Source organism: Odontesthes bonariensis, chromosome 11 (genome assembly GCF_027942865.1).
Source record: "Odontesthes bonariensis isolate fOdoBon6 chromosome 11, fOdoBon6.hap1, whole genome shotgun sequence".
Taxonomy (NCBI): domain Eukaryota; kingdom Metazoa; phylum Chordata; class Actinopteri; order Atheriniformes; family Atherinopsidae; genus Odontesthes; species Odontesthes bonariensis.
Genome location: NC_134516.1, coordinates 32,086,775 through 32,105,021, shown reverse-complemented (window position 1 = coordinate 32,105,021; position 18,247 = coordinate 32,086,775). Strand labels below are relative to the sequence as shown.

General features: G+C 40.4%; 7 non-coding genes across 7 annotated transcripts; 2 read left to right on the top strand and 5 right to left on the bottom strand.

Moving 5' to 3' along the window:
• Positions 1 to 1,599: 1,599 nt before the first annotated feature.
• On the top strand, positions 1,600 to 1,673 carry trnat-agu (transfer RNA threonine (anticodon AGU)). The gene has a single exon. It is a non-coding gene; the product is annotated as a tRNA-Thr (tRNA).
• Positions 1,674 to 4,247: 2,574 nt separating this feature from the next.
• On the bottom strand, positions 4,248 to 4,320 carry trnav-cac (transfer RNA valine (anticodon CAC)). The gene has a single exon. It is a non-coding gene; the product is annotated as a tRNA-Val (tRNA).
• A 344-nt stretch (positions 4,321 to 4,664) lies between these two features.
• Positions 4,665 to 4,736, bottom strand: trnaq-cug (transfer RNA glutamine (anticodon CUG)). Its single transcript has one exon. It is a non-coding gene; the product is annotated as a tRNA-Gln (tRNA).
• A 1,776-nt stretch (positions 4,737 to 6,512) lies between these two features.
• On the bottom strand, positions 6,513 to 6,584 carry trnaq-cug (transfer RNA glutamine (anticodon CUG)). The gene has a single exon. It is a non-coding gene; the product is annotated as a tRNA-Gln (tRNA).
• Positions 6,585 to 7,951: 1,367 nt separating this feature from the next.
• trnav-aac (transfer RNA valine (anticodon AAC)) lies at positions 7,952 to 8,024 on the bottom strand. Its single transcript has one exon. It is a non-coding gene; the product is annotated as a tRNA-Val (tRNA).
• Positions 8,025 to 8,873: 849 nt separating this feature from the next.
• Positions 8,874 to 8,946, bottom strand: trnav-cac (transfer RNA valine (anticodon CAC)). Its single transcript has one exon. It is a non-coding gene; the product is annotated as a tRNA-Val (tRNA).
• Positions 8,947 to 10,602: 1,656 nt separating this feature from the next.
• trnas-uga (transfer RNA serine (anticodon UGA)) lies at positions 10,603 to 10,684 on the top strand. Its single transcript has one exon. It is a non-coding gene; the product is annotated as a tRNA-Ser (tRNA).
• The last annotated feature ends 7,563 nt before the right edge of the window (positions 10,685 to 18,247 follow it).

The window sequence follows — 18,247 nt, the reverse complement described above, 5'->3', positions numbered from 1 at the left end:
TAGCCTACCCACATTTTACCCATTATTAATGCCTAAGGTAGTTTAGTAAATGGGCTATAATAGGCAGAATAGGATATTGTCTCGAGTTTTTCATGTGCTATGGAACCAGACACTGTTTATTTGGTGTAAGAAATTAGAGTGGCCTATTGAGAATGAGGAGTTGTCGTCATAGTACAGAGCCCCGCCCCTATCCGCCATGTTGGCAGAATGCTAGCGAGAAAACGCCGTTCTCTCCGTTCGTTTACATTGTACGCGTGTGTTTTTAAATCAGTAAGTGTAAACAGTACGGAATTGCAAGAACATGCCTGGAAATCAATGCTGTGTGAAGAACTGTTCCAGTACCTCACACAATACGTTTGGGAAACATAGGAACAACGAAATACGTTATTTTAGGTTTCCTAAATGGATGCAGCATCAGGGAGAGCAGGTGTCTGACCTGCTGCAGGGAGCTCGTAAGGATCAATATTTTGGATGCTGGACAGTTTCTCCAAATACCGCTGCTTTGCGCTTGTAATAAGCTTGTCCCTGTAAGGTCCCTTTTCTTTCGCCTTATCTCTCTGCATTGCTTTGCTTTCTTTCTTTCTTTTGTATTAGTCTCTGCCCTGCCAAAATGACAAATACGGGAAGATATCCGTTAAGTTAATGGCGTTGCCCCTGGCAACCAATAGATTCTTCTGCCAACATGGCCGACCGGCCGACCGGAGTCACGTGACTCCTCATTCTCAATAGGTAGGGGTGGGCGTCGACACAACAGAAAACAAATCTCTCACCTCCCTCCACTTCATGCTCAGTTCTCCTTGTTGCTTCTGATTCTGTAAGAATTTCCTCATGTCCATGACCACGATGACGGCAACCCATCAGTGTGTAGTGGTTCATATAGCCTACTACGCTTCAATTGGCAAAATATGTGGGCTACTATCCGCTGATAAATATGACGAGCGTCACACACGGTCCATTCGCTGAACAGGCGACGCACCCAATGCCTGCGAATACAACCTCCTCACTTCACTCTTTGGTAGACCTATGCAGCATTGGCTAAAGTAGGTTACGTGGTTGAAATGGGGAAAATCGTGCCTATGTTATTCTTCCTTGGCACATATCAGTCTTAGCGTAGTCTAAAGGATGTATTTGGGAATTTTTACAGGGGCACAACGCATGTTTACAGAGGAACGTGCACCGGTAAAAAGTGTCTGGTGACGTGCCTCCATTAGATTACCAAAATTATGACTATGCTACATACACCTTACTTCAAAAGTGCACTCCTTCGGGTAAGTAAAATTCTTGTGCCTTGTGCAAACCTCTGTGCCAGTGAGGATGCTCGGAAGATCCTAGAATCATGAACAGTGCTTCAGGAGTGCTGGACTTCCAAAACAGTCTGTACTTGGAGGAAATTCATCTCATGGTTTTAACTATTCTTGAGTTACAGAAGATTGAACTCGGACTACATCCAATGTTTTCACATATAGAGATTATTTGAATAACATCAAGCCCTGATTTATGCAGAGATCACATGAATTTCGGAAATAAATCACAAAAACCACTTCCTGAGGTGGTTCCAGTTCCTGCTCTTTATTCTTTCATCATTTTTATGAACCATGTGGTGCTGTGGCTTAGTTGGTCAAAGTGCCTGTCTAGTGAACAGGAGATCCTGGGTTCAAATCCCAGCAGTGCCTATGGTCCATCAGAGCTAGCTATGACTTAGCATATAAAACAGCTTATTATCAGCTTTCTACTAAATCCTTTTCACTGGTCCACTTAATGAAAGTGCGTATAAATAGCACACAGCTTTTAAAGTCTCATTTATACCTATTTTATACTTTCAGAGTGTAATTTTCCTCCGTTCACACAACACGTCAAGTGGTTAGGGCAGGGGTATCCAACCTTTTTCCCTCTGAGAGCTGCTTTAACAAAATAAAAAACGGCCGAGAGCTACTCGTGTTTTGTAACATTTATTATCATCGCTCATTTTGAACAAACAAACTCAATAAGCCTTCCTTTCACTTATCCTTGTTATATATGTCCATGTCACTGTATCACACTTCACAAATCTATTTACATGCACCAAGACATCTGAAAATGAAATGTTATTATGGATCACTTACAATTTCTACAAACCAAGAATCAAAAACTTGACCCAACATAACCTTTTAAATCATCAATATATCAGTAAACGGCAAAATCTACATAAAGAACCGCTTAAAGAACAAAAATTGCATTCACAATAAAAACCATTTAGTTCAGTTCAATATTGAGCAGTGAAGGTGTGTGTGTGTGTGTGTGTGTGTGTGTGTGTGTGTGTGTGTGTGTGTGTGTGTGTGTGTGTGTGTGCATATTAGTACACATGCTAATTATGATAAATCTATTCTGCCATTAACCAACAGCAAACAGCAGCGAGTGCTGCTCAGGGGCCCACACAGCAACGAGCTGCAGCGGGGGGTCTGACCCAGAGCAGCACTTCAGCAGCCGGTCCGGTACAGAGTACCATGGGGCAGCAGAGTCCAGCTGTGGGACAGGTTCTGGGAGCAGGAGGACCGAAGCAGCGGCCATCATTAAATTTGGCAATGGTATTTGGACACTTACACACTCATAACTGACCATGGATGTGTGACTCACTGGATTATAGTTACACAATATAGTCCTCTAATGACACAGTCCTTTGTTTTTATTTCCTTCCAGTTCAGCAAGCAGAGATTTGGTGGTGCTCATGTTGCTGCTGCAAAGCCAGATCTGAGCAGAGCCCAAAAAGTAACCCAGATAAGTAGAGATCAAAGAGCAACCTGTTTTATTAATGCAGCTGTGTTCTAATGCAAGTTACTTATGACTGAATGCTTTACAGAGCCAAGTCACAGACTCTGCTGAAGCAGGCTCCAGTTCAGCAGCCAGCATTGCTGTCTCAGTGAGTAATTACACCGGTTTGAATACAGTCTATTACAGTGTTTCTATACCAGATTGATGAGAATTGGAAAACAAAATTAAAATATAAAAGTACATAAGCTGAATAATTATGTAGATGTGTAGAATAATAAATGAATGTTTTAATGTGTGTGTTCCTTGCATTGCTGTTACAGGGTCCAGACCCTCAGACAGCTGCTCAGGTGGCTGTACCGATTCCTGCAGCAGTGTGTGCTTCTGTGTCAGTAAGTCATTTAAGATTTTTATAAAGCATAGAGCATCTGCAGTGATTTTTACAAGTATCAAGTATGTTCATGTGTTGTTTTCTCATTGCCAAGACTGCAGACCCCAGGACTGACACACCTGAAGCTTCAGTGACTCCCCAGCTGCCCCGCCGGTGGTCAGAGGGCTTGCCAACTGCAGATCACAAATGGATGGCAAAGAGCGTCCTGAAGGTGGGACCCCAGGGGAAACTGGAGCTTCAGCAAAACCTGAAGCTCTGGTATTATCCTCCAAAGCCAAGCCAGCTGTACCACCAGGCTCCTACACCGGACGGCTTCTTTGTGCATCCACTGCTGGCCTGGATGCTGTATAAGTTGTGGAAGGTGAAGGTGGTCTGTCCCAACCCTGCCTGTGGCCAGCACCAACTCACAGAAACAGGGTTGCATAAGAGGGCACGACAGGTCCTGGACGTGGACAGGATTTACAACATCATGATACATCACATACCACAGATCCTCTCAGCTGGAATTGATCAATCGTGCAATCTGGTGTCATTTCACAACTGACTAGCCTACTCAACTCATCTTCTTTCCAGAACACAACCATGACAGCACACACCTGAAGGTTCCGCCGAGATTTGAACTCGGATCACTGGATTCAGAGTCCAGAGTGCTGACCTTTACACCATGGAACCCCTTCCACAGTCAATTCACTCTCTCAGTCATTCAAATTCTTGACAATGAAATGGTTTTAGCAACGTGTTTTTTTGTCAATTTTTCAGTGATATTCTTACAACTTGTATTCTCAGAATTGGCACGACAGTCAAGCAACACATTCTGTATCTTCTTCAATGGTCAAAGGTTAGAATCCGCCTGTCAAGCGGAGGAACAGGGTTCGATTCCTTGACCGAAGGCTGCCATTTTCCCTCAGCAGCTAGGGATTTGCCAAAGTCCGTTTCACACCATAGCATCAGAAAATCTTTTGAAAACTTGCAAAAATTGACTTTACATGTCAAGAATAGCAGAGGAAGCTCCCCTCCTATCCATAATTATGAATATGTTGATGTTGCTATCATTAACGTGCAGTCATACATCTTCACACAAGGATGAAATAAATAAAGGAGGAGCAAGTAATGTTTCCGCCCAGTTTTGAAATGAGGACCTCTCGCGTGTGAGGCGAACGTGATAACCACTACACTACGGAAACTGGCGCCATACCTGTTCACGAGTGTTCCGGAAGCCAAAGAATGAGGTAAGTTTTCCCAAATTTTGTTGCTAGCGGAAAGAGATTGTGGAGTCGCAACAAATTGAGTCAGAAGTGGGATTGTAACACACTCCTGTGGGAGAGCATGGATAAATAGAAGAATCGTAAATGAATATGCAAGAGGAAACCAAAAAAGATTCAACTAGCAACACAGAGGTGTGATGTCACATACCACAAATCCTCTCAGCTGGAATTGATCAATCGTGCAATCTGGTGTCATTTCACAACTGACTAGCCTACTCAACTCATCTTCTTTCCAGAACACAACCATGACAGCACACACCTGAAGATTCCACCGAGATTTGAACTCGGATCACTGGATTCAGAGTCCAGAGTGCTGACCTTTACACCATGGAACCCCTTCCACAGTCAATTTACTCTCTCAGTCATTCAAATGCTTGACTATGAAATGGTTTTAGCAACGTGTTTTTTTGTCAATTTTTCAGTGATACTCTTACAACTTGTATTCTCAGAATTGGCACGACAGTCAAGCAACACATTCTGTATCTTCTTCAATGGTCAAAGGTTAGAATCCGCCTGTCAAGCGGAGGAACAGGGTTCGATTCCTTGACCGAAGGCTGCCATTTTCGCTCAGCAGCTAGGGATTCGCCAAAGTCCGTTTCAAACAACAGCATCGGAAAATCTTTTGAAAACCTGCAAAAATTGACTTTACATGTCAAGAATAGCAGATGAGGCTCCCCTCCTATCCATAATTATGAATATGTTGATGTTGCTATCATTAACGTGCAGTCATACATCTTCACACAAGGATGAAATAAATAAAAGAGGAGCAAGTAATGTTTCAGCCCAGTTTCGAACTGAGGACCTTTCGCGTGTTAGGCGAACTTGATAACCGCTACACTACGGAAACTGGCTCCACATCTGTTCAAGAGTGTTCCTGAAGCCAAAGAATGAGGTTAGTTTTCCCAAATTTTGTTGCTAGCAGGAAGAGTTTGTGGAGTCGCAACAAATTGAGTCAGAAGTGGGATTGTAACACACTCCTCTGGGAGAGCATGGATAAATAGAAGAATCGTAAATGAATATGCAAGAGGAAACCAAAAAAGATTCAACTATCAACACAGAGGTGTGACATCACATACCACAGATCCTCTCAGCTGGAATTGATCAATCGTGCAATCTGGTGTCATTTCACAACTGACTAGCCTACTCAACTCATCTTCTTTCCAGAACACAACCATGACAGCACACACCTGAAGATTCCACCGAGATTTGAACTCGGATCACAGGATTCAGAGTCCAGAGTGCTGACCTTTACACCATGGAACGCCTTCCACAGTCAATTTACGCTCTCAGTCATTCAAATGCTTGACCATGAAATGGTTTTAGCAACGTGTTTTTTTGTCAATTTTTCAGTGATACTCTTACAACTTGTATTCTCAGAATTGGCACGACAGTCAAGCAACACATTCTGTATCTTCTTCAATGGTCAAAGGTTAGAATCAGCCTGTCAAGCGGAGGAACAGGGTTCGATTCCTTGACCGAAGGCTGCCATTTTCGCTTAGCAGCTAGGGATTCGCCAAAGTCCGTTTCACACCATAGCGTCAGAAAATCTTTTTAAAACCTGCAAAAATTGACTTTACATGTCAAAAATAGCAGATGAAGCTCCCCTCCTATCCATAATTATGAATATGTTGATGTTGCTATCATTAACGTGCAGTCATACATCTTCACACAAGGATGAAATAAATAAAAGAGGAGCAAGTAATGTTTCCGCCCAGTTTCAAACTGAGGACCTTTCGCGTGTTAGGCGAATGTTATAACCGCTACACTACGGAAACTGGCTCCATATCTGTTCAAGAGTGTTCCTGAAGCCAAAGAATGAGGTAAGTTTTCCCAAATTTTGTTGCCAGCGGAAAGAGATTGTGGAGTCGCAACAAATTGAGTCAGAAGTGGGATTGTAACACACTCCTCTGGGAGAGCATGGATAAATAGAAGCATCGTAAATGAATATGCAAGAGGAAACCAAAAAAGATTCAACTATCAACACAGAGGTGTGACGTCACATACCACAGATCCTCTCAGCTGGAATTGTGCACTCTGGTGTCATTTCACAACTGACTAGCCTACTCAACTCATCTTCTTTCCAGAACACAACCATGACAGCACTCACCTGAAGGTTCCACCGAGATTTGAACTCGGATCACTGGATTCAGAGTCCAGAGTGCTGACCTTTACACCATGGAACCCCTTCCACAGTCAATTTACGCTCTCAGTCATGCAAATGCTTGTCAATGAAATGGTTTTAGCAACGTGTTTTTTTGTCAATTTTTCAGTGATACTCTTACAACTTGTATTCTCAGAATTGGCACGACAGTCAAGCAACACATTCTGTATCTTCTTCAATGGTCAATGGTTAGAATCCGCCTGTCAAGCGGAGGAACAGGGTTCGATTCCTTGACCGAAGGCTGCCATTTTCGCTCAGCAGCTAGGGATTCGCCAAAGTCCGTTTCACACCATAGCATCAGAAAATCTTTTTAAAACCTGCAAAAATTGACTTTACATGTCAAAAATAGCAGATGAAGCTCCCCTCCTATCCATAATTATGAATATGTTGATGTTGCTATCATTAACGTGCAGTCATACATCTTCACACAAGGATGAAATAAATAATGGAGGAGCAAGTAATGTTTCCGCCCAGTTTCGAACTGAGGACCTTTCGTGTGTTAGGCAAACGTGATAACCACTACACTATGGAAACTGGCTCCATGTCTGTTCAAGAGTGTTCCTGAAGCCAAAGAATGAGGTAAGTTTTCCCAAACTTTGCTGCTAGCGGAAAGAGATTGTGGAGTCGCAACAAATTGAGTCAGAAGTGGGATTGTAACACACTCCTCTGGGAGAGCATGGATAAATAAAAGAATCGTAAATGAATATGCAAGAAGAAACTAAAAAAGATTCAACTATCAACACAGAGGTGTGACATCACATACCACAGATCCTCTCAGCTGGAGTTGATCAATCATGCAATCTGGTGTCATTTCACAACCGACTAGCCTACTCAACTCATCTTCTTTCCAGAACACAACCATGACAGCACACACCTGAAGGTTCCACTGAGATTTGAACTCGGATCACTGGATTCAGAGTCCAGAATGCTGACCTTTACACCATGGAACCCCTTCCACAGTCAATTTACGCTCTCAGTCATGCAAATGCTTGACCATGAAATGGTTTTAGCAACGTGTTTTTTTGTCAATTTTTCAGTGATACTCTTACAACTTGTATTCTCAGAATTGGCACGACAGTCAAGCAACACATTCTGTATCTTCTTCAATGGTCAAAGGTTAGAATCCGCCTGTCAAGCGGAGGAACAGGGTTCGATTCCTTGATCGAAGGCTGCCATTTTCGCTTAGCAGCTAGGGATTCGCCAAAGTCCGTTTCACACCATAGCATCAGAAAATCTTTTGAAAACTTGCAAAAATTGACTTTACATGTCAAGAATAGCAGATGAAGCTCCCCTCCTATCCATAATTATGAATATGTTGATGTTGCTATCATTAACGTGCAGTCATACATCTTCAAACAAGGATGAAATAAATAAAGGAGGAGCAAGTAATGTTTCCGCCCAGTTTCAAACTGAGGACCTCTCGCGTGTTAGGCGAACGTGATAACCACTACACTACGGAAACTGGCGCCATGCCTGTTCACGAGTGTTCCGGAAGCCAAACAATGAGGTAAGTTTTCCCAAATTTTGTTGCTCGCAGGAAGAGTTTGTGGAGTCGCAACAAATTGAGTCAGAAGTGGGATTGTAACACACTCCTGTGGGAGAGCATGGATAAATAGAAGAATCGTAAATGAATATGCAAGAAGAAACCAAAAAAGATTCAACTATCAACACAGAGGTGTGACGTCACATACCACAGATCCTCTCAGCTGGAATTGTGCACTCTGGTGTCATTTCACAACTGACTAGCCTACTCAACTCATCTTCTTTCCAGAACGCAACCATGACAGCACACACCTGAAGGTTCCACCGAGATTTTAACTCGGATCACTGGATTCAGAGTCCAGAGTGCTGACCTTTACACCATGGAACCCCTTCCACAGTCAATTAACGCTCTCAGTCATGCAAATGCTTGACCATGAAATGGTTTTAGCAACGTGTTTTTTTTGTCAAATTTTTCAGTGATACTCTTACAACTTGTATTCTCAGAATTGGCCCGACAGTCAACCAACACATTCTGTATCTTCTTCAATGGTCAAAGGTTAGAATCCGCCTGTCAAGCGGAGGAACAGGGTTCGATTCCTTGACCGAAGGCTGCCATTTTCGCTTAGCAGCTAGGGATTCGCCAAAGTCCGTTTCACACCATAGCATCAGAAAATCTTTTGAAAACTTGCAAAAATTTACTTTACATGTCAAAAATAGCAGATGAAGCTCCCCTCCTATCCATAATTATGAATATGTTGATGTTGCTATCATTAAGGTGCAGTCATACATCTTCACACAAGGATGAAATGAATAATGGAGGAGCAAGTAATGTTTCCGCCCAATTTCGAACTGAGGACCTTTCGCGTGTGAGGCGAACATGATAACCACTACACTACGGAAACTGGCTCCTTACCTTTTCACGAGTGTTCCAGAAGCCAAAGAATGAGGTAAGTTTTCCCAAATTTTGTTGCCAGCGGAAAGAGATTGTGGAGTCGCAACAAATTGAGTCAGAAGTGGGCTTCTAGGAATACCCCCCTGGTAAGAAGCACAAGTTCCTTGGACCATTTGATTAAACAAAACAAATGCCAGATCACATGTTGATCACTTGAACTCCTGCATTGATTGATCTCTGAAGACACAGCTCCTTCCTCTGACCCATTTTGAAAGATTGACCATTTCTAACAAACAAACAAAAAAGCTTTTTCTTTATCGCCATAACTTAGGTCTGTCTCAGGAGTTGAAGTCCTTTATGAAAATGATGATTTGTAACTGTTGAATGTCAAAGGTGAACATAAGTGTATGTCGTTGTCGTGGCCGAGAGGTTCGGTCCTGGGTCCTCTTCTTTTCTCCCTCTACACATCATCCCTTGGTTCTGTCATCCACTCCCATAACTTTTTTTACCACTGCTATGCAGATGACACCCAGCTGATTCTGTCTTTTCCCCCTTCTGACACCCAAGTGGAAGCACGCATTGCTGCGTGCCTGGCAGACATCTCAGGGTGGATGTCGATGCACCACCTCAAGCTCAACCTGGATAAGACTGAGCTGGTGTTTCTCCCGGGGAAGGGCTGCCCATTCAGACCTGGCCATCACCATGGATGACTCTGTGGTGACATCAACCCGGACCGCGAGGAATCTTGGTGTGACCCTGGACAACGAACTGTCGTTCTCGCCAAACATCGCATCAGTGACCTGTACCTGCCGATTCCTCCTCTACAACATCCGGAGGATTCGCCCCTTCCTCACCGACAAGGCAGCACAGGTGCTCATCCAGGCTCTTGTCATCTCCCGCCTGGACTACTGCAACTCCCTCCTTGCTGGCGCCCCAGCTTCTGCCATCAGACCTCTGGAGCTGGTTCAGAAAGCTGCTGCTCGTCTTGTGTTCAACCTCCCCAAGTTCTCCCACACCACTCCCCTTCTCCGCTCTCTACACTGGCTCCCTGTAGCTGCTCGCATCCAGTTTAAGACTCTGGTGCTAGCCTACAGGGCAGTGGAAGGAACAGCTCCTTCATACCTCCAGGCTATGGTCCAGCCCTACACATCCGCCCGACCACTTCGCTCTGCGGCCACCAGGCGCCTGGCTGCCCCGTCACTCAGGGGTCCCTGCGCACGATCGACACGGTCACGGATTTTCTCTGTTCTGGCACCCCGATGGTGGAACGATCTCCCGACTGATATCAGGACAGCTGAGTCGCTGCCCATCTTTCGCCGCAGGCTGAAAACCCACCTCTTAGGTTCAAATCCTGCCGACAACGATAACTTTACTGACTCAGGGTTGCGAAAAGTTAACCTGGAAAGAAGCACAAGTTCCTTGGACCATTTGATGAAATAAAACAATGGCCAGACGTGTCGTTGATCACATGAACTTCTGCACAGATTGATCTCTGAAGACACAACTCCTTCCTCTGACCCATTTCGAAGAGTGACCATTTCTAACAAACAAAAAATAAGCTTTTTCTTGATCGCCATAACTAGGTCTGTCTTAGGAGTTGAAGTCCATCATGAAGATGATGAGTTGTAACCATTGAATGTTAAGGGTGAACACACATGTGTATGTGGTTGTCGTGGCCGAGAGGTTAAGGCGATGGATTTGAAATCCATTGGGGTCTCCCCGCGCAGGTTCGAGTCCTGCTGACAACGATAACTTTACTGACTCAGGGTTGCGAAAAGTTAACCTGGAAAGAAGCACAAGTTCCTTGGACCATTTGATGAAATAAAACAATGGCCAGACGTGTCGTTGATCACATGAACTTCTGCACAGATTGATCTCTGAAGACACAGCTCCTTCCTCTGACCCATTTTGAAAGATTGACCATTTCTAACAAACTAACAAAAAAGCTTTTTCTTTATCGCCATAACTTAGGTCTGTCTCAGGAGTTGAAGTCCTTCATGAAAATGATGATTTGTAACCGTTGCATGTCAAAGTTGAACAAGTGTGTATGTCGTTGTCGTGGCCGTACCCGCCAGTTTCTGGACTGTCTCTGAGGTCCGAACATATCCTAACATTTTCCGAACATATTGCTACATTTCCTAACAGGTCCTAACCAAGGTCCTAACATAAACACATCAAAGAGTTTCAAACGAGGTCCGAACACAATTCCGAACAACTCCTAACAAATCCTAACAAAGTCACGTGATGTAGAAGGCGGGGTTATCTTTTTAGAATATCGGCCATGTTTTTTCATCCGCACCACTTAACACCAGAGCAATAAGTGCAAGTAAAGGTTGGGAAACTTTGTTAATACTCATAAAAGCAACGCCATGTCAAAGCCGAATGTTAAACCGTGTGACAAAACAATATGAGGTGTAATCTTACCATCCCGTTAGCGTGTAATTCAACTTGTATTTCAACTTTCTTGTTACGTAGCCGTTTTGCTAACGGAGTTTCTGCCTGTAATAACGTCGCTGTACACATAGCGCTGTGTGGCGATGGTAATGGTGATATGACATAATCAGAAGACCAATAGTAACTTATTTGTTTGTTAATTTGCTCTATAAACGCTGCCGATTTCTAGGGGAAAGCCTTAAGATGTGAAAGAATGGTGCCAAGTTTCATTGTCCGTCAGTGGAATAGTAATTTATCGGCAATCTATGGTGGTTTCTCTTCTCCGTTAATGGAGCCTGGTTATGTGTTTGAGCAGCGCAGACAGATGTGTCCAGATGTTTTGAACATGCTTAATAATTATTATTACTTCATTATATAGCACATTTTAAAACATACATTTACAAAGTGCTTCACATCAATAATAAAACAGTAATCCAAAACATGCCTTTATACATACATACATACATGTATAATTTCCTCCACTCTGTCTGTACACATAGCCTAGCTTTACATTAACCTGTTTTATTAATGTTTGCAGATGACTAAGCGAGGGAAACCTGATGCTATACTGGAGGGACATCTGTGTGAAATATGCCCAGGGCCAGTACCACTTCTCTACTGGCAAACGTCCAGGGGCCAAGAAGTGGAAAAATACCCTTATAGTAAAGAACTATACAAACAGACAAAAATAAGCACATGTAATACACAAAGACAAAACAAGTAGACGTGGACTCACATAAAGCGATCTGGTTCCATCTGTACCCCCTCAATGAAGGGTGGTAACTTGTGGTGAGTGATGTTGTGGATATCCTTAGGATCTGGGTGCTTGCCAATGATATCAGCAAACTCATTCCCAATTATGTCAGCTCGTTTAAACCCCCCTCCCCCCAACCCCGCTAGGCTTGATAGGTTAACTTAGTTTTCCCATACACTACATATTTATTTATGTCTGGGCCTAAGAGACAATAAATCAAAAAGCCATCAAGGAAACTTTCCCTCTTACTTTGAAAACAAAGTTAACTGAAAATAGGCCTCAATGCTGGGATGCACGTTAAAATGAAAGTGTCTGTTAGGCGCACCTGTGCTTTCTCAATTTCAGCTTAAAGTAAGGGATCAATAAACTACTTACTTATTATTATCAACAATAATAACATTAATGATAATACCCCTCACAATAAAAATAACATAGTAACATAGTTTAATTGAAAATAAAAAAAAATAGAGCAGTCTAGGATGAATACCCACTTCACATAAGATTTGTTTTCTATATCTCAACTTTGTCAAACAAAAACACAAATCTCAATTTTCACTCATGTTTAAGAAACAAATATGCTAATAGGGAAAAAAAAATAATAAAAATAAAAAAATAATATAATAATAATAATAATAATAAATATATATATATATAAAAAACCAAATGAGCAAAACTAGAAAATCTCTATCCACATGAGGTATTACCATATAAGACAGTCTATTAAAGAAATAAACAAAGGGAATTTGTATTTTTCGCCGAACTATAAAAAAAAAAAAAAAAAAAAAAAAAAAAACGTATATATATATATATCCATTTTTCCTTTGGTACCAAATTAGTTTTTTTTTTTTTTTTTTTTCCCTCCCTTTCCCTCTTCCCTTTCTCCTTCCCTTTCTTTTTGTTTTTCTTTTCCCCCTTTAAACCAAACAACCTCAAAACATTAGATATGTTTTCTATATCTCAACTTTGTCAAACAAAAACACAAATCTCAGTTTTCTCTCATCTTTAAGTAACAAATATGCTAATAGGAAAAAATAAAAAAAAAATCTCCATTCAAATGAGGTATTACCGTATAAGGCAATCTATTAACTTAAAATAATGAAAGAAACGGGTATAATTTATAATCACCGTATTCAGTAGTCTATCTTCAGTTGAGATTCTTCAGACGAAGCAAATGATAGAATATTTAATCTTGGGAAAGTCTATAATCTGTCAACTTTGATCAACTCTCAATATTTTCCAATGAGTTTCTCCAATAGTTCTTCTGTTTTTTCATCCAGTTTCTCCTTTCTTTTCCGAGCTGTCTCTGTTCGTCCTCCTGTGCGCACCCGTCCTTCCTGCGCTTCTTGCCTTCCTATGAAGCCCTGCGCATAAAGTGCCATAGAGGCTTCTGCTGCCGTGTTGTACACCTGCTCACCTTCACCTAATAGAACCTTCAATTTCGCAGGATACCTGAAGTGCGACTTGATTCCGCTTTCCTTCAACTGCTTTCTTATTTCCGTGAACTGTCTCCTCTTTTCCATTATCGCGCTGGGGTAATCCTGATCAAAGTAAATGTTCTCATCATGAAACTTGATTGGAGTCTTTTTGTCCCAGGCGGCGTGCAGGACCCTCTGCCGTGTCTGCCATGTTAAAAAGCGCACAATTATTGAGCGTGGTCTCACATTTTGCGCTTGTGCGCTTCCCTCAACTGATGTCTGAGGGGCAGATCTGTGCGCCGCTACTATAAGCAATTCTGACTCGGGGATGCCGAGTTTTCCGGATATTAACTCTTCAATAAACTTTACCATGTCCGATCCCTCTGCCCCTTCTTTTACTTGATGAATTCTCACGTTGTTCTGCCTCGACTTATTTTCGAAATAATCGAGTCTCTCAGTCAAGCGGCTTTGTTGAATCAGCAAGTGTGATACTATTTCTTTTAGTATCGGCTCTTTGTCCTCCATGTTACTTATCCTTTGTTGTGCTTCAAGAACTTCTGTTTTTGTGTTCTTTACTTCTTCCTGAATTCCTTTAACTTCTCGTGTCAACTTCCCTATTTCTTCCTTAGTTTCCTCGGCATTCTTGTTAAAGTCAGCACGGAATGCCTTGAGTTCAGTTTTAGGCTGCGGCTACACGGAAACGTTTTTCACTGTAAACGATACTTTTTCTTATCGTTTCACTGTCGCGGCCACACGGAGCCGGCGTTCCCACTACCCCAAAACGATAGTTTTTGAAAACGGGTTCCAGAGTGGGAAAGTTTGAAAACGGCCTCGTTTCGTTTCCATTGTTACAGCTAAAACGTTTTTGCGTCAGTCACACGTTGACGCTGGGAGCCAATTTTAACACTTCTCTATTGTCTCACAGCGTGGCGTGACACAGTGGCGTGTGTACTGCCTCGTTTCATCGTTTTCGTCTGGACAGCAGCGCGTTTCCGTGTGGTCGCAAGAATTTTCGAACCCGTTTTCAAAAAAAACCTCGTTTCGTTTTCGTGTAGCCGTAGCCTTAATGCTCATCATCAGGCTTGGCAAGTCGGTCTCTCCCGCACCTGCCATTTTCTTCTCCTGTTGTTTGGTCTTCTTTTTTTGCTTTTTCGATTTCACAGTAATCTTCTCCTCTGTCGTCTCTCCCGATCGTAAATTCATCCCAAAATTTTCCGTTCTTTAGGTCACATCATCTTTTCATTTTGAATGTAGTGTCTTGTATATTCCTTTCATTTAAAACCTTCCCGGGGTTGGTAAGAGAAGCGTCAAGCCGACAGCATGTCACCGGAACCGGATCTGTTGTCAGTTGTTGTCGTCTTACTTTTCTTTTTTTCTCTTCACTCACCTTTTTCACCCCCTTGTATTACTCTACCTCTTTTTGGTTAGCCCTCTTAGTATCTCATACACTTTGACCCAACATACCAAGGTAAAGGTAGTTGCTCTCACATATGAACATATCAGGACTTTAAAAACACTAAAGATCAACAAACAACACAAAGGAGCAATCTATGTATTTTTAAATGAGTGAAATAAACATAATATCCCTAAATGTGAATGGGTTGAACAATCAAATAAAGAGAGAAAAAATTCTCTTACAGATGGAGAAAGACAATGGCGACATAATGTGTTTACAAGAAACTCACATGCAAAAACAAGAACACCAAAAACTTAAAATTAAAACTAAAAGTCAAATTTACTTCAGCTCATACAACTCACGTCAAAGAGGTGTAGCGGTAATAATTAAACAGCATGTTGGCTTTGAAATGGAAAACTGTGTGGTTGATAAAGAAGGTAGATATGTTCTAATTGTGGGTAAGATTGAAGGAACAGATCTCTCCATCCTCAATGTGTATTATCCTCCAGACACAGGAACAGAACTTATGATGCACCTAACAGAACTAATAACAACAAAAAGTAAGGGCATATTAATAATGGCAGGTGATTTTAATCTAGTTCTAAATCCAAAACTAGACTCCTCAAGTACTAAGACACACAGATCTGAGAAAAATGCAAGTCTATTGAGAAAATTCAGCTCAGAAATGGGATTAGTTGACGTGTGGCGGGCTCTTCACCCAGGTAAAAAAGAATATACATGTTACTCAGGAAGACACTCTGTATATAATAGGCTGGATTATTTCTTTATGTTTAAAAATAATATAACTTTAATTAAAAGATGTCTTATTAATTCAATACATTTGTCCGATCATGCAGCTGTGTCACTAACAATAACAGTAAATACTATAAAAGGACAAACACTGTGGAGACTGAATAATTCATTGTTACAAGATAAAGATTTTATAGATAAAATAAAAAAAGTATTGAAAGACTATGTAGACATCAATAACCAAGAAGAGATAGATCCAATTCTACTTTGGGAGGGAGCTAAAGCTGTAGTAAGAGGACATATTATATCATACTCATCAGCTAAAAAAAGAATCAGAGACAAACAACAGAAAATTTTAACTAAAGAAATAAAGGAACTGGAAATTAAACACAGTACAACAAATAGTAACGAAATTAAAGTAGAACTACATAAAAAACGTCAGACACTGGACAATTTACGGACTTTAGAAATTGAAAAATTAATGAGGTTTACAGAACAGAAAAATTATGATGGAGGTCCAAAAGCCTTGAAAATACTAGCATACAAATTAAAAAAACAAATCAACAGAACGCATATTACAAAATTAAAAACAAAAGAAGACAAATTAATTACGGACAAAGAAATGATTGCAGAAGAATTTGCCAATTACTATGAAGACTTGTATACTGAAAAGGTAAGTGAAAATATTGAGAATGTACAAAAATACTTGAGGAATTTAGATATGCCAAGTTTATCCAAAGAAAATAACAAGGAATTAATAAAAGAAATTACAATAGAGGAAATAAGTAAACAAATCCAGCACTTAAAAATAGGGAAAACTCCAGGTGATGATGGTTACACAAATGAACTTTATAAAACTTTTAAAAATGAGCTGTCTCCCCTACTCTATGAAGCATATATTTATGCATTACGTACAGGCAAATGGGCAAAAACTTGGGCATCATCCATTATAACACTTATACATAAACAAGGAAAGGACATTACAAAATGCGCTTCATACAGACCTATATCATTACTTAATACGGACTATAAAATACTCTCATCTATCCTAGCAAGTAGGTTAAAAGATAATATTTTAAATATTGTTAACAGCGATCAGTGCGGATTTATACCCAACAGATTCTTAATGGACAATATTAGAAGAACTCTGAACATTATTGATTATGCCCAAAGACAAAATGAAGATATGGTTTTGATTACTTTAGACGCAGAAAAAGCATTTGACCTCGTCAGTTGGAAATTTATGTTTGAGGTATTTAATAAAATAGGATTAGATGAAATTTTTTGTTCATGGCTAAAAGCAATATACAGCAACCCAATTTCTAGGGTAAAAACAAATGGCACAATATCTAGAACAATTAAATTACAAAGAGGCACTAGACAAGGAGATCCACTACCCCCACTCTTGTTTGCTATTTATATAGAAGTATTAGCAGTAGCTATAAGACAAAATACACATATAAAAGGGATTCAAATAGGGAAAGACCTACACAAATTAGCCCTATATGCAGATGATGTTATTATTTATTTACAAAACCCTACAAAATCTTTTCAGGAATTAAAAAAAGAAATTCAAGAATTTAGTAAATTTTCAGGATATAAGTTAAACGAAAGTAAGTGTGAGGTATTAATTATCGGGAAAGAAATTGGACCAGACTTGAGAAAATATTTTAAGTTTAAGTATACACAGAAAATAAAATATCTGGGCATTAATATTAGTAATAATTTAAAAGACTTATATGAAATTAATTATGGAGTAATGGAACACAACATAAAACATGACTTAAATAGGTGGAAGATGATCCCAGATGGCATATTTGGAAGGGTAGATACAATAAAAATGATGATCCTACCACGCTTTTTATTTTTGTTTCAGGCCCTGCCACTAAGGATTCTTGAAACCCAGTTCAAAGAATGGAATAAAATCATTTCAAATTTTATATGGAATAATAGAAAACATCGAATTAAGCTGCAGTCATTAACTCAACAGAGGGAAGAAGGGGGTTTAGCGGTGCCAAATTTGGAAAACTATTTTTACTCAACGCAAATCCAAATAATACTGAAATGGATGAATAAAAAACAGGAGTGTAAGTGGATTAATATAGAAAAAGAAGTCTCAACCTTATCTCTAGGGACAGTACCTTTTTTAGAAAGTAAAACACAAAAAAAGTATACAGGACATAGCTTTTGTATTTTTAACACCATAAGGAACTGGGAAAGTTTCTGTAAAAAAACAAAAATAAGAACTAATAATGTATATCTAAGAGAAATGGCACATGACCCAGACTTCCAACCGAATAAAATGGATCAAATCTTGGATTACTGGGCTGCTAAGGGTCTCATAACTTATGCACAACTTTTGAATAACCACATTGTTGAATCATATGAAAACCTTATACTTAAGTTTGAGTTGGATAAGAAATATTTCTTTAAGTATTTACAAGTAAGAAGCTATATTAAGGAACACCCACCAGAAGAAACAGAAAATGAATTAATCCAATATTTAGGGGACAACAGATTTATAGGCAACGGTAAGCTTTCAAAAATATATAAAATATTACTA